Source organism: Diceros bicornis (assembly GCF_020826845.1).
Source record: "Diceros bicornis minor isolate mBicDic1 chromosome 7 unlocalized genomic scaffold, mDicBic1.mat.cur SUPER_7_unloc_3, whole genome shotgun sequence".
Classification (NCBI taxonomy): domain Eukaryota; kingdom Metazoa; phylum Chordata; class Mammalia; order Perissodactyla; family Rhinocerotidae; genus Diceros; species Diceros bicornis.
Genome location: NW_026690922.1, coordinates 211,793 through 229,948, shown reverse-complemented (window position 1 = coordinate 229,948; position 18,156 = coordinate 211,793). Strand labels below are relative to the sequence as shown.

The window sequence follows — 18,156 nt, the reverse complement described above, 5'->3', positions numbered from 1 at the left end:
TTTTTACAAAAGAGAATGTATTCTACTCAAAAAGATGTTTCAAATTTTAAAGAAATTATTAAAATGTTCAAAATGACTTCAGTTCAAGGATATTCATTAAAACACAAATGAAAAGAACCTCCCCATGACTTTAAGAGTCTCCTATAACTTTTCCAATAGTTTACTATGTCGATTTTATTTCACATTTAGATCCTAACTCATTGGAATTTACATTTGTGTGAGGGATGCAATAGAAGCTGATTTTCTCCTGTTCAAGTGGTAAACCAACGATCCAGGTACAATTCATTGGGTAGGCGTGGCTTTCTCAGCTGACCTGCAATGCCTCCTTTCCCACCTGCTAAACCCTGACAACTAATGCTGCCTTTGGAGCGCCCTAGAGCGAGCGGGGTGAGCTCTGCAGCCTGGGCTCCCTGTCTGCGAGGGGCGGCTACCAGCAGAGCCTTCTCCCAAGACAGCAGCAGGCATGCTGCACACAGAAGTGCTCAGGGGCCGTCTGCTGCGGAGCAGGAAACCCCTCATGAGGAGCAGGCAGTGGGGGAGCCCCGAGCACCGGGACTGACCTCGGTGGGGGGCAGCATGCTCCTCAGTTAGGGAGCCCCCTTCATTCAGCTCGTCCATATCCTCCTGCAGCGTGTGCACCTGGCTGTCGGCAGCTGCCCCTCTTCAGCTCGCTATCCTTCTCCACCTGCTCCCGCAGGCGGCACCCGTGCTCCGGTTCCCCCGGGAGCAGAAGCAGTAGGAGACAGCGAGTCGAGGAGTTCTTGGGCCCCCAGTGCTGACAAGATGACCCTGCTGAGGGACGTGGGGCCGGTGTCGCTGTGTTCGCCCTGCACATCTTCTGCGGCTGGCTCGGGGGTGACATCTGTTGGAGGGTGGAGGGGCTCTGGGAGGGTTTCTGAGGCATCATTGTGAATGATGAATGTGGGGGCTCTGGGCCAAGCTCTCATCAGGCCCAGGGCTGGTCCCGCTGTAGCTGGGCTCCACATCTCTCTTCAGCCTCTTTGGGTCAACAGCCTCTCAAGGGACAGATGGCCTCTCTTGAGTGTGTGCTGAGCAGAAACTGTAAGAAGGAAGCCAGCCAATAAATGTGCATGCCTCAGATCCTGAGGGATAAAGTCACCCATGGAAATGCCACTCTTACTCAGCAGGCCCTGGCTGGGCAGAGGGGGTCTCATCGCCAGCATCTACAGCAGACGTGTTTGCATCTCCCAGGCTGCCACACACTGTGGAGGCCACACTGTCTCCTGGAGTTCCTTCCAGAGACTCTGTGCTCGCGCCTGACTGGTGGCTTCCTGGGTGGCACTGGGTGCGGGTTCGCTCTGCAGAGAGGCTCGCTTCAACTTGCGGGACCCTGGCTGGGCCCTCAGGTTTTCCCTCAAGGATGAGGATGAACCTGAAGCTCCTTTCCCATCTGCTTCACTCGCATGTTCCTCAGGACCCCGGCAGCTATCTTGGTGTCATTTCTCCTGCGTGGCCACGGCCTTCAGCTCCTCCTTCTCAGTCAGGTGGAAGTTGGAGGGCAAGGCCATGGGCTTGAGCATGTAGTACTGATCCTCCAGCCTGTCCAAGAGTTTTTTTTGGTAAAATGTTCACTACAGATGAAAGAATGCTTAGTAGGGGCCAATCATCCCTGTGAACAGCTTTTAGCCACTGGACCAGAAGTTTTGAGCCCTTTATGTAGAGCCTGCAAGGATACATGAAAAAGTAATTAAAAAGAAAGAATTAAATGTCTCCCTCTAAAATAATCAACTATAAAAGCAAAACAAGTGTTTTTGGGAACACCCATACTTAGGATCTTTGCCCATTTAAACCTTTAGTAAAGATGTAAGGAACACCTCTGCTTGCAAGTTATTACTGGAATAGAAAGATGAAAGACCCACTGTCTACCTTAAGGAGCTGACCATCTGTAGGGCAGAGAAGGAAGGAAGGTGAAGACCTCCTCCCAGGCTGTGGTAAGTGCCCTGTAGGGCCACAGATGCTCAGGCAGAGAGCACAGGATGACACCAAGGCAACAGGAAAGGCTTCAGGAAGCCTCAGAAATAGTTCCTAGAAGCTCATGGTTGTCGAACCCTCCTGCTGTCCCTGGGATGCAGGACTTTGGGTGCTAAAATGGGGAGGGTTGGTCCCCCTATTTCAAAGCCAGGCCAGATGTCGGCCAGCAGAGCCTCCCGGGCACTCAGCAGGGAGCCTGGCCCCAGCTCTACTCAAGCAGCTGAGGATATGGGACTGCCGCCAAGAGGAGGTCAGCCCCAAGAGCTGTGGTTCGTTGTTCCTCCTGTCCTTCCACTATCAGGAGGAAAGCTGCTCCCTGTACCAAGCAACCAGCCCCTGAAATGTACTGACCAAGACACTTCATAATCTTTTCTCCTCATTAAGGTAAAATCTCTATTTAGAGAAAACTACGCACATGGGAACGTAGGGGGTCTCTCTCGAGGCTTTCTTCTCCTCCTGAGTTCATCTAACCCCCATGAGGCCACTGTGGACCAGACCAGGTGGATACTAGGTCCTCAGGGAGTTCCAAGCAACCTGACCTTCTAACATTTCTCAATGCTTTGTGACGAGTTACCAAAGGACCCCCACCTCCTTTGCCCCCAGACCATGTTAAACAATGACACATGCCAAGAGCAACCTTCTCTGCAGTGCTTTGCATCATTCTCAAAAACAGTAACAAATCTTTTGGGACACAGACTCTGAAGGAAACTGTCAAGAAAGCATGTTGTCTGACCTTTGAAACAAGCTCACATTACTAGTTCTTTGGATAGATTGTAACAACTTCCGACTTAAAAAAACCACTGTGAACTTTGAATAAGACTAAAGACAACAAGTGGCATTCAGGTCTTTAAAAATTCAATAACAACCTGCAACATGAAACAAAAGGATCTGCCAGGAGGTTTTCAAAGTAGAATATCTTCAGTGCACTGTTCTGAGACCTCCATTGCAGAGTCCGCAGGAAAGGACTCACTCAACTGGCTGAATTCCAGAAGCCCTCATGAAGGGAGCCAGGCCAAGGGGAAGGCAAACCCCTCGTCCCGCTGTGGGATCCCAAGGAAGAAGTGAAGAGAGGAGCCCCTTCCCTGAGTCCCCAGGGTAAGCCTCCCAATGAGGAGTGGGCCGCAACCTCCTCCACCCAGGATGCTGTCACATGCAGAGTCTGCAGAGTCAGACGCCTCTCCAGGACTCACCTCCAGTGCAGAGCCACCTTTCCCTGCACTGCCAGGACCCTTCTAGCAACAGAGCATCTGAGAGGCGTGTCCATTTGGAGGTAGAAGCTGCATCTGCTCAGCCACATTCCTGATCGCAGAGATCAAGGCAGGCTCCCTGCCATCAAAAGAGCAGAAAAGTCACGGCAAATGAAAGAAGATAGTGACCTAAGAAAGAGTGTTTCCAGAATACCCTCTTTCTTGACATTTTTGGCCCCAGCCTGAATCAGTGGAGAGCAGAGTGGCCAGGGGGTGGGGGTGACAGTGTGGTGGAGGCCATAAGGTGGACGCCAGTAGCCATAGGATGGCCACGGTGGCCCGAGGTGCCTGGAGCAGAGACAGTGGCACAGACCAAGGCCACATAGCGCCTGGCGCTCACTCACCTTCTGGACCGGACCCAAGGCCCCAAGCACAGAGTGCTGCCTGCCTTGGGCTGGAACACCAGGGGGGCTGACTGGGCGGCAGCATCTGGTTACCTGTGGAAGGAGATGGCTGTTTCTCCTCGTTGCCCAGTGGTGGGAGCAGTTCGTGGCAGTGCAGTGATCACCATCCCGGGCCTCAGGCTGTCATGCTGCCAGGCTCCGGCCCCCTCCTCTCTGTCCCACAGTGGGACTGCCACAAGAGTAGGGCTCAAAGCGACACTGTGCAGCAAGTGGGAGCTGGTCCCCAGGCCCCAAAGGATGGCAAGATGGCGGCGTGTGCCCATCTGTCCTCCGTAAAGCAAGATGGCCACGTCTGTGGGCCTAGGCAAACTGCTGCCTGATGCACCCACCGTGGGGGAGCACTGCCAAAACGCGTCTGTTCTGCTGCCCTGATGGGTCACTGCTGCGGTATTCATAGCAAATGACCCAGACCGAGGGGGTGGGAGAATGTGGCCGGCCCTCCGAGAGGGGCCCCGCCGGACGCCAAGATGGCGACTGACACACTTTCATCCGCACTTCTGGCCCCACCCACGTTGCTCACCTGGATTGGCCTCAGCGGCTGAGCATCACATTGTCCTCATTCTCCTGGGCAGCGGGGAGAGGGACGCGGGTAACTGCACCTGCACCGGTCAGCATGGAAGACTGTGCTCGCCTGGGCCCTTAGCAGCTGGGACTGGCTGGTGCAGTTTGGGGCGGGGCCGTTGTGGGGAGTGGGTCTTCAGGCAGAGCAGGTGGGGAGAGCTCCCATAGTGAGACCGGTGCATCTGACAACCAGGTCCCTGTGGGTCTGGACGCTCTTTCCATCCAGCCTTGGTGCTCCGGTGCTGGCCTGACAAGCCCATGGCTGCTAGGGCGGGAAGGGCAGCAGGGAGTCAGGGAGGGGACGGGGGGCACTGAGTGGGTTTGGGGCAATGGTTCTTGGGAGGCTTTTTCCTTCCCCGCCAGGACTTAAGAAGTGGAAGGTCGCTAACTCCTCTGTAGTTATGATGTAGGCTGGAGGGGAGGGACATATTCCAGTGCTCACAACACATGCATGTTTTTGTTGACTGATAGATCATTCCAACTTCTTTTTCTGTGATGAGAAAGAGAAACAATCCATCTCGTTGGGCCTTAACTTCTTGGGGTCCTAATACAATGTGTTGGAGGAGCAGGGGTGAGGTATTGGTGCTTTGGTCAATGCTAATGTTGGGCAGGAGGGAGAATCCTCCTCTGCCCTTTCCCTTAAAGATCTTATGGCTGCCCAAATGATTAAAAGACAGGTTAGCAGGAGAAAATAATACCAAGTTTAATAACATGTATACATTTGAGAAACTCGGAAATGAGCAGCTCGTCATTCTGTCTAAGCTGCTTGCTTAAGTATTGTACTGTAGCTAAAGGCATGGAAGGTGTTGGAGGGGTAGTGGTTTGGGATTTCACAGGGAAGAAGACAATTCACATGGAAATGGAAATACAAATGTTTGTCTGACAACTCTTTTGAGGGCAAGCTATAGAGAATGTGGCCAGGAAGAGACAGAAATTTTGATAAAATGGGCTTGTTGGTGCCAATCCTATTGTAACATCTATTTTACATTATATTACAGCCATCATATGATATTGGCTCCTTCTTGAAACAGGTCTTCTATGTTAAATTCTTTAGGCAGTTTTGGAGGGGAAAAGCAAATGTTCTTCCTGAGTCTCCTGACTCTTTATTGTCTTCAGCTCAAAATAATCCGCATACCAGAGTGGTGCATCTTGGAGTGGCCTGCCCTGACCACCATCGCCAGCACGCTTCTGCTCCAGAGGAGACAGTTCATTAATCTTTGCTGGCATGATAATTTGGAATTTTGCAAGTTGCCTTGAAAGCATTTGTACACGGGCTCTCTTTTTCTTCCCACAGCAATTTTAGTTCCCTCACTACTTGTGAGGAGTGATTTGCTTTCAAGTATCCCTGCATCTGTAAAGGAAAACTTTCATTTGGTTTAATTCCACTTGTCATCGTGGATGGCATTGTTTTTGCTTCCTTTTTCTTTTCCTGGCAGCTGCAACGTAAGTTTACTGAAATCTCAGTTTGGGAATTATACGGTAGACACGTGAGCAATATTTCAATAGTTTGTGGCATCTGGACACTTAAATGCGTTAGATGTCTGAAGGAAACAGTAGCCCTGACTTCCAAAGGAGCATGTTCAGCAGATGTATTTCTGGTGAAGTTTGTTTAAAAAAAACAAAGAATCAGACAGTGTTGTACTGTTTGCTGGGGGCACAGGGTGGGGGAAGGAATAGAATTATTTACTTCTCCATCTGTTCTCAGGTTATTACTGCTTACATACCTACAATCATTCCCAAGAGAGACTTGGGTAAGGTAGAAAACACAGTTTAATGTCAGTCATATTACATTAGATCTGAAAGTTATCATGTTAAAGTTAGCGGTAGGCATATGATGAGCGGTAATGGGACACAGAAGGCTGCTTCAAAGTAGAAAAGGTGTTTACATTTGAAGGGCTCTGTTGATGCTGCTAAAAAGATGTATGGTATTTGTAGGATGTGGTGGGGAGTTTTCTTTCTAACATGATGCTGTGCGTCCTTTTAGGGCTGATTAATGGACCAGCCTCCCCTGGCCCCTGGTGTTCTTACAGATTTGGCCTTCCTTACCCAAGTGTTAGGCAGTTCCTTGTTGTTTTTACAGTCATCCATTCGTTAAGCTACATTTCTTATTGAGTGCAAGGTTTGTGTCACGCATTGTTCTAGACCCTGGGGCCAGAGAAGTGAACAAAACACAAAAAGCATGCCCTGGGTGACGGTCTAGATGTGACACCAATGGTGTGACTCCTGTGGGAGAGTGATGTGTGCCAGGCTGGAGAGAGATGGTGTTGTAGCCAGGAGGGCCAGGAAACGTCTCACTGCAGAGGTAGGTTTTGAACAAGGCCCAAAAGCAGTGTAGGAGAAAGGGCAAGTGGCCTGCTCTGGGAGCAGTAAGGAGGCCAGTGTGGCCAGGGCACAGCCGGTGAGGGCAGCAGGAGCTGAAGGCAGAGTGGTGGCTTGGTCCCAATCATGGGGTCTTGTTGGTCATAGTGAGGACTTGGGCGTTTATTCTGAATGAGATGGTGACCATTTGGAAGGTTTTGAGAGAAGGAGTAAGATGGTTGGACAAAAGGTTAGCAGACTTGATCTGGCTGTTCTGTTGAGAATATACTACAGAGGGGCCAGGGCAGAGGCAAGGAGACCAGTTAGGAGGCTGTTCCAAGAAGCCAGGCAAGAGGCCTTGGAGGCTTAGGTCAGGGTGGAGAGAGGAGGTTGAATTCTGGGTGTGTTTGGAGATCGAGACGGTAGTACTGTGTACAGATGGGAAATGGTGAGGGCTGGGGAGGGGGGAGTTGAAGTCAGTGCTGAGTTTATGGCCTGAGCTAAGAAATAAGAAACTCAGCTGGGGAGACTCGGGGCTGTCCTGCTTGGTGGGGAGCTGTTGGGAGTTTCCTTTTGGTTGAGTTGACTGTGAGATTTATAGTTTGTCTGTGGCTCTTTTCCACGAGAGGAGAGCAGAGAATGGCCACCTGGAATCTGTCGTATGAAGTCCCTGTGCCCCTCCCAGGCTCTCTCCTGGCACAGACATACTACAGGAAGGTCTTGGAGTGGAGGTTCCTCTGTGCAAACTTTCTTGGGTGTTCTGGCCTGTCAGCACTGCTCCTCCCTGGGTTTGTCACCTTGAAAAGATTTACTCACTTAGTTGAGCCTCAGGTTGTCAAAAGTTAAAGTTTATGTAATCAGTGGGCTTGAAAAGCAGTATAAAATATTTCCAAAGAGGCAAGAAATAGGTAAACTTCAGAAAAAATTAAAGATTTTAATATTACATTGAATGTGTTAAAAATTCTTGTTTCCCTTTCTGCATCCCCTGAGCGTGGGTAGTCATATTCTGAGGTCTGTTCTTTTCTTTGGGATGCAGTGTTTTCAACTGGAATTCCAGGGCTTACACTTGATCAGCAAGTGTTAAGTATGATTTAACTGTTTATAAAACAGTGTCTTGCCATGGAAACAACAGTTAATTTACATTATGTTCTGAAAGTAATAAATACATGTGGCTTTTCTTTTTGAACTAGAAAAATGCTTTACAACTTTCTTCCCTCCTTTCCATTAAAGTGTAGGTTTGTGTGAATTTGCTGGATTCTTCAAGCACTGGGTTGTGCCATTTACAAGATCACTGTAGCCAAAAGCAGCGTGACTGGGAGCAGAGGCCTGGGGTCAGGGTCTCTAAGCTAAGCCCCCCTTGAACCTGCACAGGGAAGTACTTGAGGCCCACACGTTCTTCCTGCATGTCCTCTCTGCTCATATCTACCACAGAAGGTGCTTTTCTGCTGAGAGAAGCTACAGAGCCCTAGAAAGCTGGGAAGGCACCTGCACAGGGGGAAGGAGTTGCTGCCCTTCCTGAGGTTGTCCCTGTGCTCCCCTTGGGCCTATGTCTACACACAGGGTGGAGTTTTGCACCCACAGAGTAGGTGCCTGCATAGGGTAATTTGTGCACATTGAGAAAGTCTGTGAATGTCAGGAGTTCTGTGTCTGGATTAGGGTTTATGAATTTAGGGTTCATTTGAGTCACAACCTTAAACTGCATCCTGTCGAGAGTCTCCTCACTTGTGAGAGTGGAAGCTGAGAGAAGGAGCCCTTCTCTTCCTCCCCAGGCAGAGGAGGGTGTGTGAGCTCCCAGAGTGCATTCCTGTGGCTGCTCATGTGTCCCCACCCTCCTGCACCATGAACTGACCCACTCCAGGGCTTCTGTCTCCACCAGGAGATTTTAGAATGTGTTTAACTTTCTGCATGTGGCTTTCCTTCTGTCCTGTGGGAAGCAGGCTGCTTATCTGTGCTGATCCCAATATTTGTGTTTCTTTGCTTTGGATTCCTGTATCGATTGAACAGTGCAGCCCTATATTTCTGGTTTCCCTTAGCTCTTTGTAATTTTATTTCCTGTATGAGAAATAACATTTTGAGTTTCTTGGGCTGAAAAATGTGAATTGATGGAGAGATATAATGTCAATAAGGCAAGAAAATTGTGGAACTAAAGAGAATTTTTGTTCTTTTTATGCAAGAGAATCTCAAGGTGTGAAATGAATGTGTTGAAGTTTTCAGGTGTGTTTTTCGTTTTTACATCATTGTTTGCGTGTGCATGTCCCTAGAATACATTGAGATTTAAAAAGCTAAAGTAGTGGAATTTCTATTTTAATTGATGTGGAGAAAACTAATCAAACTAATCCTACTATGTTTAAGGAGCTAAACCCAAACCCCTCTTGCATTATAATATGCCACTGACTCCTGAAAATCCTGCCTGTGTGAGACACAGTGGAGGACAAACTAGGATGCAGCTTGTCCTTGTAGTTAGCGAGAGATATGAAAATTTCATTTCCTATGGTTACTCTTTTGTAACCGTTAGTGTGCTAAAGGAATTAAATCTTAGAATGGTTTCCTATGTACAGAAGTTAAAATTAAAGAAAGACTGTGGAAAGGGAAAACATGGTATGTGTAAATTTCTGTTTATATTAGATAAATCTGTAAAATAGAAAAGTCTAACTTCAGAGGAGTCACTACCAACATTTCTGGGTCCCCTCCAGCGCTGTTACTCCAACCACCCCCAGTACATAGTTTTGATCATTCTTGAGTTTCCTGTTGGTGTTTCTTTCTATAAAAACAAGCCATTGTGAATGCATATTTTTGTACGCATGTTTGTTCTCCACACTTTTCGATGTGTGCTGACAGCTTACGCCTCTCCTCTCCCTCTTCCCCTCGTTTCCACACCTGGACAAGCTGAGGAACAAGTTCAGAGTCTCCCTTATCTGGCATTCGCTTCGGATCCAACCACACAATCCCTGTCTGTACGCAGAACTCTTACCCTGGTCTCAGCCCTGGCAAAAATTTCTTGCTTTGACCAAACTTTAGTCAGGCTCCTGAACCTTCTTGTAGGCCTGTCTGTGCACTTCCTTGTAAAATCCAGTTTTAGCAAGAACCTTCCTAAGTCAGTTTAACCAGAACCCCCACCCGTATGTCTGATCACCATCGAGATCTGCTCAGGCTCCTCCTCCCCCTCCACCATCCCTCAGGTGGTGTCTGATCACTCTGGCCTCTCTTTGGCAAGAATCCTGTTAGGTCAGGTTAGCCAGAAACCCCAACACTTGTTTTTTCTCTTACTAATTTTCCATCCCCTGACCCCCACCATGCTGCCTGGCCATGAATTCCCACTTGACCATGCTGCATTCAGAGTCGAGCCCAATCTCATTTCTCCCCCGCTGTGAATCCCATCACGGTGGTCTCTGCGTATCACAGTGGTTCTGAATAAAATATGCCTTACCGACTTTGACAAGTGTCATTAAATAATTTTTCTTTAAAACCTCCAACCACAATAAAAGACCAGGCCAGGCTCCTTTCCTTGCTCTCTCAAGCCATTTCAGAGCTGCTTGAGATTCTGGCCCTGCTCTCCTCGGAGACCTCTATTATGTGAGTCATAAGACTTTTCCTAACTTCAGTGTGTGTGTGGAGGGGGGCACACACCAGCATCAGTCTCTCCATGGGAACAACAGCACTTGCCAGTGAGCAGTCATATTTTGAAAGGAATCTCTTTCTCTGAGTGGTAGGTCTCAACAGTGGACTCAAAATATTCAGTGAACCATGTTGTAAACAGATGTGCTGTCATCCAGGCTTTGTTGTTCAATTTGAGCATTGACTTTAACTTAAAGTCACCGGATGCATTACCCTTAACAAGAGAGTGAGCCTATACAAAGGCCCAGGGGGTGGATTGGAGGGGGAGGGGAGAGAACAGGATCAGTTAGAGGAACCAGAGGTCAGAGTGTGAGACAGGAGTTGGAGAAGGGGCCAGAGCAGTCGGTAACAGCACTGCAGCCAGGTCAAGGCCCTGTTCACCATGTCTGGGAGTCAGGATCTTCTAATTGCAGTCAGTGGGGGAGCCCTATTTCTGCTTGGATCTCTGGGGGACAAGAAGACAGTGTCTTGCCACTTATGTCTGTCCACAGCTACCAGACCCTGGCCAGGGAGCGTGAAACGCTGATGCAGAAGTACCTGCACCTGCTGCTGATCGTGGAGACAAGAAGACAGTGGCCAAGCAGCTACGGCAGCAGATCGAGGATGGGGAGATCAATATCGAGTGACTGAAGGCAGAGGTGACTGCTGGCTAGGGGTGCGGAGGAGGCTGGCCAGGGTGCCCAAGGCACAGGGCCAACACCTCACACTCTGGGCTCCTGCAGGGAGCACCAGGGGGCACATGACGGGCAGGGGGACCAGCTTCCAGTCACAGCTAGGCCAGCCTCCAAACTTAAAGTTAGTGATGCTGGCAGAGTGGGAAGTGCCTTAGTCAGATCTGAGTTCAGATCCTACCTCTGCCACTTGACAGTTGCAACCTAGAGTACATCCCCCCATCCTCTGTGCCTCCATTCCTTCATCTATAAAGCAGCCTTTTTATACTTGCCTGACAAGGTTGTGAGGATTGAGTGAGGTTATTTATGGGTGAGTTTTTAGTTACTCTGCTGATGACCACATTGACTAAGCATTCCCACATTATCAGCTGAAGTGTCCGGGGACACAGAGTTCCTGGTAAGTCATCATAGTGTGGGCTGCTGGCTCAGTTCTAAGCAGTCGTTCCCTCTGCCTGTCATAAGAGCTCCTACAGGGGCTCGCCGGGCATCGGTCTGGAGGCCACGCTGTTCCTAGGTTAAGCCTTCTAGAACTTCACTACTCAAATTGTTTTCCATGAAGAAAGAGCATGTTAGAGATGCAGAATCTCAGGCCCTGCCCAGACCTCCGGAATCAGAATTTGCACTTTCACAACATCCCAGTCGATTGCCATTTACATTAAAGCTTGGGAGGTGCTGGTTCTCTGTCCCTTAGACGCCCCTCACCAGCTGTCTACCCCAGCGCCGAATGATCTGATTGCCTCTCCCCGCTCATCTCACCAGTGCGCACCAGATGCTCAGAGCAATTTGGCCACATCACATAAGGACCGTGGACTCTGAGCTGAGGATGGGAAAATGGAAACAGATTCTAACCAGGGTTGGCTGCATGATTTGTAGGGCCTGATGCAAGGGAAAAATGCAAGGCCCTGGGTGGAGTCGGGGAAGTCGATCTCCCCTTCTCACAGACCATCAACCCACCCATGGCAGACAGGAGACCCCCCCAATATCAACCTCCAACCTCCTCACAACTCTGTGCCATGATACACTTGGTACCTAGATGAGGGTTGGGCAAGATGTCCCTGCTGAGTCACCCACCTAGTGACCAGGCATTGTCTCCTTGCCCCGCTCTGAGACACCATCGGGTGTGCACTGCACCCGTCCTGTCTACACCTGCCCCAAGGTCCCTTCAGAGGGTGGAGGGTGACTCACTGTGGAATGTGAGACTTCCTGGCTGACTCCACCCATTTGCTCCCAGACAGAGGATAGAAGAGGTCATGGGTTCTGGGGTGCCGGCGTGTGGGGAGCGAGCAGCTGAGAAACCATCCCAGGGAGGCAGCAGGAGGCAGCAACACATGAGGGCTGAGGTTCCAAGCCCCTGGGGTGTGCTCCATTGTTCCATCAGATGTTTCCCATGAAAACAAATTCAAAGAGAAATAATAACTTCAAGGTTGCAACTGCAGAACTTGAAGCCCCAAGCATGGGGCCTTCTGAGCACAGGACTCCATCACACACCCTTGAAGCCAGCTCTGCCTGGAATGTTCAACGATCTGAAATTTCCAATTCCACCTTATGGTGCCACTGCCAAGCCCTAAACTAATGGTCACATCAGCTTGAAACTTGAGCTTGAACAAAAGTTTCAGATTCCACACACCTCCTCTACACTGCAGCAGGCACTGTCAGAGATGCTTTATTTGTCAGTCGCCATAACCACCCTCATAGGATGGAATGAGGAAGCAGGCTCAGAGAACTCAAGGCACCTGCCCAAGCTCACACAGCTGGGAGGTGGCAGAGCCAGGACTAGAATCCAGGTCTGCATGTCTACTTGCCAGTCTTGCCACACTACTAGTGGGTCCTGGGATGGGGGCTTGTCCTGTGTCTAAACCATCTGGTTCATTCTGAGATCTATCCTAGCCCTACACATATCCCTGAAACCAAGCTGAGTCCTTGCTAGGGACAAAGAAATAGGTCTAGGGACCAGTACCAGGTTAGTGGCTTCATGATCAAGGGTGTCATTCACTCACTCACTCGTTCACTAACTGCTTAAGATCAGCTGACCACTTACTCATCCTCTTCCCCAAGCTCCTCTTCCCTCATCACTTGGGGCTCCAGCCAGTGCTCTCTGGTCATGAGCTGTGCACATCTTGGCCTTTGCATATGCTGGGGCTTCTGTTTGGAGTGGCCCTGCCACTCCCACGCTTCTCTGCCTGGTGGAATCCTACCAAGCTCGACTGCCACCTCCTGGGGACTCTCATCCCAGAATGTGCTCCATGACCCCTGCTGCCACAGCTTTCCCACCCTCAGCATGCCATGGCAGAGCCGGCTCCACAGGTGTCTGTCCCTCACCTGGTCTGGTGGGCAGGGGTGTCCTTTATCACTCTGTCCCTTCTGCCTCGCACATAGTAGGTACTCTGTAAGGACTTGATGAATGAATGGACATCAGGTTCTGTGGGAGACAGTAAAGAGATGGAAGCTTCTAGCCTTAAAGTCTGATTGTGGTAGAGTGTGACTGGCACCATAATAGAGCTTGCAGTGTGAACCCAGGTAGAAAATGAGTCATTTTATGGCCAAAGAAGGTATGGGTTCAAGTCGCATATGGCCTTGAAAGTTTTCGGGGTTTGGTAGGCAAGAGAAGGGGTGGGTGCAAAGGGCAGGGCCCTCTCTGGTGCCGGGGGCACAAAACTGGTCAGTTTTGGCGAAAGTGTGTGTGTGTCAGCGTGGCAGCAGAGGCCTTTGTAATGAGAATTTGGAGCAACGTTTCCAACTGAGTACATTACTCTCCAGGGAAAACAATTTTTTAAGTGAGACTTTTTTTGTGTGTGTGTGAGGAAGATCAGCCCTGAGCTAACATTCATGCCAATCTTCCTCTTTTTGCTGAGGAAGACCAGCCCTGAGCTAACATATATTGCCAGTCCTCCTTTTTCTCCCTAAATCCCCAGTAAATAAGTGTATATCACAGTTGCACATCCTTCTAGTTGTCGTATGTGGGACGCCGCCTCAGCATGGCCGGACGAACAGTGCGTCAGTGCGCGCCCGGGATCCGAACTCAGGCCGCCAGTAGCGGAGCGGGTGCACTTAACCTCTAAGCCATGGGGCCGGCCTCTAAGTAAGACTTTGCAAGATCAGCTTGGTAAACCTTTCTGGCTGTAGTCTTTCTCTCTCTCTCACTCCCTCACTCTCTCTCACTCTCACACACACACACACACAGACACACACACCTTGCAGAGCAAGGGCACCTGTGTGCTCTGGAGGGGCTCCAGGAAGGTGAAACAGAGCCCATTTCCCAGGAAGTAGGCCATCAGGTAGGCAGGAGGTGCTGAGGAGCCAAATAAGTGATGAGTGATGCCCGTGACAAAGACAGAGGGTCATAAAACATCAGAGCTGGGAGGGAACTGAGAACTGGGAGGTCCACAGAAGAGGAAAGGACTTATCCAAGGTCACTCCAAGGTCACTTCCAGCGCTGGAACCCAGGCTCAACCTTGGGTCTCCTGGCTGTAGATCCGTGGCCTGTGCCTGCCACACACGTTATTCCTTCCTTGCTGGGGAGACGGGCCATATAAAAGGTGCATATTCAGGAACGACTGTGTCACCTGGCTGGCCTCAAGCTCTCAGGGTCCACCTGATAGCCAGAAAACTTCCTCAAGCCCCATCCCACGTATTCCTGAGGATTCTCAGGGTCTTCCATTTTCCTGGCCACATCTGGCTTCCAATTCTGCTCTCCTGGCTTCTTGTATCACTTCTCACAGTGCCAGTCTCCACTCAGTCTTGACTGCTCCTTGCCCCCTTGTGGTCGCTCCATGTGTCCGTCAGGTGGAGCTAGATTCTGCTGCAATTACAAACAGCCCCCAAGTCTCAGAGGCTTAAAACAACAAAGATTGCTTTCTCTCTCACACTGTGTGTCCATTGTGTGTTCTGCTCCACAAAATTCTCACTCAGAGTCAGGGACACAGGCTGACGGGGCTCCCACCATCAGGAAATTCACCAATCCCAGGGCAGGGGAAGGAATGTGGCAAATGATGCCTGACAACTCTGCTCAAGTTTTATTGGACACAGCGAGTCACATGACCGCACCCGACTTCAGGGCCCTGGGCAGTACAGTCCTGCCCTGACCCAGGAGGAGAACCAGAGTATCCAGGAAAGCCCTAATGACACCCAGCTGGCTCCTCCTTCACTCCCCAAGCCCTCAACATGGGCCAAGTATGGACCAGACTTTCTGAAAGGCTTAGATGCACTCGAGGGGGTTTCCAGTACTGAAACAGAAAACAGCTGAAAGCTGAATAGAAGACATCCTTGCCCTCCTGTCACTCAGCCTTTCCTGCTACAGGGATTTCTTGCTGACCTCCTCTCCGCACGCTGGCCTCTCTCCATACTCTCCCAACTGTCATTTTGGTGGTGGTGGGGGTGTTCATAATCCCTTTATCTGCCAAGACCCTCGCCTTACATCCAGTGATGTGCTGGAGCTGGCTCACACCAACTTGCAAGTCGGTTGTGAAATTTTCAAGAATCTTGCAAGCTTGTTATTCACTCTTTGGTAGCTTAAAATGGGCCAAGGTAGGAATGTTTACAGCATGGAAATTGGCCAGTGCTACCAGTCAGAGTTTTTCTTTCAGAGAGCTGGTAGTTAATCCTTTACCAATATACCCTTGTCTACATATTTTTTCAGGATCAGCTAAACACTTTGCTGGGCCCAGTGCAAATTGAAAATGCAGGGCTCTTAAGAATTTCAAGGCAACAACAGCAGAGCCTTAAACCAGGCATTAGGCCCTTCTAAGCAGGCTGTGCACAGGTCAGACATCGAGGACACTGCCCTGTCTCTAGTCCCTCTATACCCTCTACACCCAGAGCCCCCACCAGCAGCCAACTCTCCCTAGAGGTAACGGGAGATCACACCCAAACAAAAGCAAAGTTATTAAGCAAAACTATCCAGCTCTGCTCAGTCTCTTCTCTCCCATCTAAACAGCCATCTTGGGCTTCATCTTTTGTAACCAAAAAGCTCCAAGGACCATCTAAAACAAAGGGAGCATCCTCTTCTGCGAAGAATCCTCCTCTCCTCTAGAATCCTCAGTTTGGCACCATTTCATTGTTTTAATAGCTATTTTTCTCCCATTTATGATTGGAAGTAAGTTGGAATGGCTTAGGCAGCCCTAAAGGGCAGGGTAGGAGTTTAGAGATGGTCATGGTCTTTTCCTGGCTTGGGAGCACTCAGAATCCTGGAAGGCTGACTCTGCAAGAAACTGCAGAGATCTTTAGTTCAGAGTTTAACGTAAAACTGTAGCCTTGGGATCAGGTTTACAAACCAACTTTGACATAGAGAGGGCCACTTTGACCCCTCCCCAGGCAGCCCCTCTGCAGGGCCCACTCTATGCCTTGAGTCTTGTTTCCCATGTTCCTCCTGCCATCCCCACCCCTGCTGCCCTGCACTCAACACCCTGTTGTACTCTGCATCTTTGTTCACATCAGCCCCTCTGCTCCAATTCCTTCTATACTCTAGCACACATGTTGAGTTCCTTTTTTTTATTTTTTGTGAGGAAGATCAGCCCTGAGCTAACATCCATGCCAGTCCTCCACTTTTTGCTGAGGAAGACTGGCCCTGGGCTAATATCTGTGCCCATTTTCCTCCACTTTTATATGGGACACAACCACAGCATGGCCTGACAAGCGGTGCATCAGTTTGGATCCTGGGCCGCTAGCAGCGGAGCTCATGCACTTAACTGCCACACGATGGGGCCAGACCAATTGGGCTCCTGTTTTGTCCTTCAAAACCTCTGGGTAGCGCTTGTGGATTCCATGGTGAGACCCTCCCACTGCAGTAGGGGCACCCCTCTGTTCTGGCCTCACCTTGTTGGAGTATAAGTTACCTCTGTGGGTTTCTGACCCCTTTCTTAGGCTGGAAGCTCCTCCAGTGAAGGGATCTGACTTATCCACCTCTGGCTGTGTCTCACCCATGCCCAGCATGGTGCCCACCACACGAACTCCATCAGGACATGCTGACAGCATTGGCACAAAGGGAGACAGAGATGGGCATCTCTTAGGCTTGGAAGAGGCCAGAGGGAATGGAGAAGGAAGGAGAGAGAACTGAGTTGTGTGGCAGCTGTTTGAAAAACAAGAAGTACAGAGATCTTTAGCAAAACCTTGACTGCTAACAAAAGAGAGAAAACATAGACTAATTCCTCCATCAATGACTGCACTGACTAAATGCATTCTGGATTAAAGACACTGTCTCCAGAGAGGGCACTGTAGTGGGGCAGGAGCCAATGAGTAGTGCAGCCAAGGGATGTGGCAAATGAGGGTTTACCTCTGATGGGCCAAGAAGGCCAGACTGTGGGGTGGCAAGTGGGCAGGGCTCAGCTGAGACGCCAGACATTGAGCCAGGTTGGGTAGCCAGAGCTAGACTCTAGCTGGCAGGTTGGGATAATAAGCCAAATTCCCAACTGTCCATTGTCATCGTTGACAAGGGTCAACTGAGCAGGTCTTGGATGTCAGCCAAGCCAACCTGGATCCAAAGCAAATGCATCCTCAGAAGGGACCAGCAGGATAAGGGAAAGGTTGGCTCTGTGAGCTCAGAGGTTCCTGCTACCATCCCGACATTGGCTCCTAGTAGGGGTGGGCCGTAGCCCAAGGCTTCTGCAGGGTCCCCAGGCTCACAGCTCTCCAGAGCTTTGCCCACCCAGCACAATCCTTAAATCAGACTCCCAGACCGCCGGTGTTGCCTGTGCAGGGAGCAGAGCATCTCACCTGACTGCGTCTGGTTTTTGCTCTTGTCCCTGGGGAGTAGGTGTCCTGTAGATGCCTCTGAGAAGAGCGCCATCAGTTTTACATACAAACTACATTTACCCACACACACACTCCCACACACATACCCCACAATCCTAAAGAGAAAAGGATACCACGTGCAAATCCCAGAACTGGCAAAGAGAGCAGACTGGCATGGGGGTGATGACATCAGGGCAGTGAGGGTGCTAACTGGGCATCCACATGTTTCTGAGCTCTCCATGAGCCTGTGTGTGAGTCCCTTAGCTCTTTAGAATTCAGATCCAAGAACAGCCATTATTTCATGTGCCAAGGTTTTCAGAGAATGGAAAAAATAGAAAAGCCTGCATTGGCACTGAATATTTCTCCATTAGATATTTTCAGCCGCTCTTCAAGCACAGGCCGGGGTAGTTTTAGCAACCCGGAAGTGGAGAGTGGGTAACTGTCCCATTTTGCTTTCAAAGTGCTCCATTCGTTCAATTGTCAGAGCACATTCATCCTGTGGTTCAGCAAGTGGCCTTGAGGGGACAAAGCCACATGCCCTGAAAAGGGAGCAGAGCTGGCTCTGTGGCATGTTTGTGATTTCCTGAGCTACTATCTTTGGACGTGTGCCACACAGCTCAAGGGTGTCTCTGTGTCCACTCA

At 49.9% G+C, this 18,156-nt stretch overlaps 1 long non-coding RNA gene across 2 annotated transcripts in view; it reads right to left on the bottom strand.

The window, feature by feature from the left end:
* Positions 1-751: 751 nt before the first annotated feature.
* Positions 752-18,156, bottom strand: part of LOC131402334 (uncharacterized) — a 40,716-nt gene continuing 23,311 nt past the window's right edge. Inside the window, exons 2-4 of one of the 2 annotated variants that reach the window (XR_009218556.1) lie at positions 4,164-4,207; positions 3,183-3,318; positions 752-1,684 (exon numbers count right to left, since the gene is read on the bottom strand). This is a non-coding gene — a long non-coding RNA (uncharacterized LOC131402334). Of the gene's footprint in view, positions 1,685-3,182; positions 3,319-4,163; positions 4,331-18,156 lie in introns of those variants that run through there. The other variant, XR_009218555.1, reaches the window with a different exon arrangement.